Below are 5,537 nucleotides of genomic sequence, written 5' to 3'. Positions count from 1 at the left end.
GAAGGACTTACTATTGCCAATTGTTAATTTGTTTTCTGTATGTCTTATACCTTTGTTTTCCCTCATTTACTCCCTTATTGGCTTCATTTATGGTTCATTGATTTTTTTGTAGTGATACATTTTAATTCCCTCCTAATTTTCTTTTGTGTATATTTGATAGACATTTTGGAGAGGCCTGGGGGTTACCATAAGGATTATATACAACATCCTAAAGTTATGATAGTCTGTTTTAAATTATAGCAGCTTAACTAAGAGCACATATGAAAACTACTCCTTTATAGTTATGCCCCCTTTTATGTTATTGATGTCACAAATATATCTTTATATATTGTGTAGCCATTAACATATATTGATAATGTTTTTGTTTTCTAATACCTGAAAAACAATAAAAAGTAGAGTTATGAACCAAAACTGCAACAATATAGGTTATAATACTTGTTGATGTTTGATGGTTAGATTTATGTGTTCACTTGGATGGGTCACTGTGACCAAATATGTGCTCAAACATTCTGGATGTTTCTGTTATGTTGCTTTCGCATGACATTAACATTTAAATCAGCAGACATTGAGTAAAGCAGATTGCCCTCCATAACGTGGGTGGGCCACGTCCTGTCAGTTAAATACCTGAAGAGAACAAAAGTCTGACATCCCTTGAGCAAGAGGGGATTCTACCAGAGGATAGCCTTTAGACTGGAACTGCAGTATAAGCTTTTCTTTTTTCTGCAGCCTGACAGCCCACTTACAAATTTAAGACTTGATAACCTCCATAATCTTGTAAGCCAATTTCTTAAAATAATTTTCTATATAAAATAAATAAATAAATATTTAAACACTCTACTGATTCTGTTTTTCTGGAAAGCCCTGGCTAATACACCGTGTTTTTACTTGCACAACTTCATATTTTTATGGCATTGAGTTACTGTTTAACATCCTTTCATTTCTAATTGGAAGACTCCAGATAGCGTTTCTTGTAGGGCAGTTCTAGTGTTAACGACTGTTTTGGCAAATAAAGAATGCTTGATCAACAGTCTTTTTCTTTCAGTGCTTTAAATATATCATCCCACTGCCTTCTGGCCTACAAGATTTCTACTGAGAAACCTGCTGATTATCTTATTGTGACTCCTTTGAACATGATAAGTAGTTTTTCTTTTACTGCTTTCAAGATTTTTTGGTTTTGATTTTTAGCAATTTAGTGATAATATGTGTTGCTGTGGGTCTCTTTATCCTACTTGGAGTTCACTGAGCTTCTTATATTTGTATATCCATTTCTTTCCTCAAATTTCAGTGGTTTTCAGACATTATTTCTTCAAATAAACTCTGCCCATTTTCTCTCTACTCTCCTTCTGAGACTCTCATAACATGTATATTGATTGTTTGCTAGTGTCACATAAGTCTCTTAGGTTTTGTTCACTTTCTTTCATTCATTTTCTTTTTAATACTCAACCCTATAACGTCAAATGTCCTGTCTTCAAGTTTGCTGATTTTTTTCTTCTGCCTATTTGATCTGCTATTGAAACCCTGTAGTGAATTTTACAATTCAGTAATTGTATTTTTCAGATCCAGAGTTTCTGTTTGCTTCTATTCAACAGTTTCTCTCTTTGTTGATTCTCATTTTCTTCATATATTGATCTTCTGATTTCCTTTAGCTGTCTCTGTGTATTCTCCTTTAGCTCTTTGAGCATATTAAAACAGTTGTTTTAAAGTCCTTGTAAGTAACTCGTGCTTGTATTTCTTTAGTTGATTTCTAGAAATTTGTTCTTCCTTTGAATGGGCCATGTTTCTGTTTCTTTGTATGCCTTGTGATATTTTGGCAAAAATTTGGCATTTAAAAAAATAGACACTTTCCCTGTCTTTAGTGACTGGCTCATGAAGGTGGAGATCTTCACAACTCACCCCATCATGGAGGCTTAAGGTCTTCACAGGCCATTTCTGAGCATGTGCCTCCCCGGGCTTGTGCACACACTTTTTTCCTCTAATTCCCTCATATAAACAGCTATTTTTAAGTGTCTTAATTTCTGTAAGTGTCTCACCCATGCATCTCAGGGATTTAGATGTTGAATTTTATACCTCTGTAATATTTCACCCCAAGGTATGCACAGATGTGTAGATCCCTGCAGTTTTACATGTTGCTGTGCCCACCACTTCCTTCAGCAACCTCCAACCTAATATACAAATGATGCCATCATTACTGCCTGAGCTCCAGGTGAAGCAAGACAGGAATCAGTGCCTCAGGCAGCCACCAAATAAGCCAACAACTGCAGACAAATTCTACATTTTACCTTCCATAACAAGAAAGGAACTGGAAATTGGGTTGATTCCTCCTGCCTGTACAACACTGCACAAGGGAGAGGGTGGAGCAAGGGTGAGAAAAATTCCACAAAACTTCCTGCCATTTTAAGTGTGGCGTTTCTTGATTGAGCATTCACTTGGTTGGTACACATTCTTACTTAGATTCTAGAGCTCCCACAAAGCTATGTTGGTCATTCTGTTGCTTACTTAGTATTCCTGTGGGAGAACAAGATCCCAGAGCATTCTAGTCTACCATTTTGCTGACATTAGTACTAAAATTTTGTTGCTGCATTTCCCTCCTTATATGTTTTATTAATAACATTGATGATTTTAAAACATAACATTCCTTTCATAATAATAAGAGGAAACAAATGATATTCTACAGGGGACTGACTTATTGGCTAAGATGTTATGGAAAGAGTACTGGAATTGAAGGCAGAATATTAAAATCTTGTTGTAGCTTTGCCACTTATTAGTGATTTTAATATATCATTCTCAACCAGACAAACCATTCAACCCCTATTTCCTCATATGAATAACAAAACCTGTATGGTGAAGATTAAATAAAGTGGTTTATGTCAGAAACTATTGCCCAACAACAAAGCATTCAAAAGAAAAGACCAGTTAGTGTTCTCATGGTGGCTACTTATTCTCCTCCTGAAGATCCCCAAGAATGGAGACAATTCTACTCTCTAAATTTACCTTCATATTACGGCTCAATTGTATCCCTCAAAATTCATATGTTTAAATTCTAACCTCTAGTACCTCATAATTAACCATATTTGCAGATAAGGTCTTTAAAGACATAAGTAAGTTAAAATGATGTCTTTCCAGTGGGCACTTATACAAGACTTAAGAAAAATAATTTGGAAACAGGCATGTGCATGCACAGAGAGTAGCAACGTGAAGACACCAGAAGAAGAAAGCCATCTACAAGCCAAGTAGAGAGGCCTTAGAAGAAACCAATCTGGCTGACACCTTGATTCTGGACTTCTAGCCTACAAAACTGTGAGAAAATAATTAGCTGTTGCTTTAGTCACCCAGTCTGTAGTATTTTGTTATGGTAGACCTTGAAAACTAGTACACTCCTGAATTGTCTATTTCTTCATAATGTATGTCTCTTGAATTTTGTTCATGACCCAATTTCAGGGACATAAATTCATTAAATGTTTACTTTTATTATATTAAAATCTTTATCAAGACCTTAGATCTTCTTTTATTCTTGGGTAAACTTTTTTCTGAGAGTCTCTAAGAGATAGAGAGTGCACTATGTTAAAAAGGATTGAGTTATTGTCCATGAATCTTATACCTATGCACAAGTTTTGACCCTCACTGAGCTAACCACAACCTATTCTTGTTTCCCTTTCATTCACAGATGCATACTGAGAAGAAGATATAACATGATATGGATGCCACCATGAATATAACCAATGACTCAAGGTCTCGGGTGTCTGAGTTCATCCTTGTGGGTTTCCCAGGCATTAATGAGTAGGAACATTGGCTTTCCTTCCTACTGGTTCTGCTCTACCTCTTAGCTCTTGGTGCCAATCTCCACATCTTGATCGTCATCCAACATGAGCATAACTTTCACCAGCCCATGTATCACTTCCTTGATATCTTGGCTGTAGTAGACATTGGCCTGGCGACTACCATCATATCCAAGATTCTGGCCATCCTCTGGTTTAATGCCAAAACCATCAGCTTCCCTGAGTGCTTTGCTCATATCTATGCCATTCACTCTTTTATGTGCATGGAGTCAGGCATCTTCATCTGCATGGCTGTAGATACATATATAGCCATTTGCTATCCCCTTTAGTATCCCTCCATAGTCACTGAGGCTTTCATGATCAAAGTCATATTATCTATGATACTAAGGAATGGCTTGTTGACCATCCCAGTGCCTGTATTGGCTTCTCAGAGACATTACTGCTGCAGGAATGAGATTCACCACTGCCTGTGTTCCAACTTGAGGGTCACTAGTCTGGCCTGTGATAACATCACCATTAACAGATTTTACTACTTGGTCTTGATCTGGGTTATGGTTGGGAGTGACATTGGTCTCGTCTTTTCTCCCTATGCTTTAATTATTCATTCAGTGCTGAGGCTGAACTCTGCTGAAGCAACGTCTAAGGACCTGAGTACCTGTAATTCTCATCTCATCCCCATTTTCTTTTTCTATACAGCCATTAATGTAGTATCTGTCACACATCTGGCAGGAAGAAAGGTTCCCTTCATTCCTGTTCTCCTCAATGTACTGCAGATTGTCATCCCCCCAGCCCTTAACCCCATGGTGTATGCCCTTAGGACCCAGGAGCTGAGAGTGAGCTTCCAGAGAGTGCTTGGTTTGGGTGACAATGTGGCCAGGAAGTAAACCAAAATAAATGACAGAATATTAGAAGCCATATTGAAGAAAGAGAACAGGTTAACAGTCCTAGGTTAAAATTCCAAGTATCTCAACTATTAGGAACATCAATTCAAATTAATTCACCAATTTTATATATAACATACTATGTACAAGACATTCTTCTAAATATTACAAATATTAACTCACTTAATTTCATAACAACCCTATTAAGCTAGTACAATTATTATTTATATATTTTACAGATGAAGACTGAAAGTTGAGAAACTTGCCCAAAGTCAAAAAAATGAAGAAAATTGCTGAGTAAAATTAGAACCCAAGCTGTCAGCCTCCAGAGTCCCTCTCTTAACTCCTTCTGTCTATTCAAACTTGCTACTAATTTTTAAAAGTGTAAATTAAGATGGCAATATATAGTAATGATACCTAACTAAGTGAAATTATGAACAACTTAGGTTTTAATTTTTAAAAAGTCTTTAAATCTTGGCAGTGATATTCCTGTCTAATGGTAAATGCAGCATCTTTTGGATTCTCCATAATCACTCAATGGACTCTCTTAGTTATGTCTATGGACAAGGCAGCATTGGACCATGTACCTTCACATGTTTTAAACAGTGATCCAATATACCAAGAACAGAAGAATTGACAGTTGACAAACAGTAGTGCACCAATGGGTGGGTCAAATTGCCTGTTTTTCTTTCCACATGGTGTTTAGGTTAAGTCCCTGAGATCATTTGACATTTCAGGGAGAAAAAAATAAGCCCCGAAAGAAAGATACTGGAATTTCTTCTAATCTTACCATCCAAGAGATTGGATTTCCACTTCTACTAATGTCTGATAGGATAATTCAGACAAAGCCTCCCAGTGAGCACTAGTAGACATGATGAAC

At 36.7% G+C, this 5,537-nt stretch overlaps 1 pseudogene; it reads left to right on the top strand.

Moving 5' to 3' along the window:
• The first annotated feature begins 3,694 nt into the window (after nt 1-3,694).
• Nucleotides 3,695-4,660, top strand: LOC124225828 (olfactory receptor 688-like; annotated as a pseudogene).
• Nucleotides 4,661-5,537: the final 877 nt, after the last annotated feature.

Source organism: Equus quagga, chromosome 14 (assembly GCF_021613505.1).
Source record: "Equus quagga isolate Etosha38 chromosome 14, UCLA_HA_Equagga_1.0, whole genome shotgun sequence".
Classification (NCBI taxonomy): domain Eukaryota; kingdom Metazoa; phylum Chordata; class Mammalia; order Perissodactyla; family Equidae; genus Equus; species Equus quagga.
Note: the sequence above shows the minus strand (reverse complement) of the source record. Positions and strands in the feature narration are given on the sequence as shown.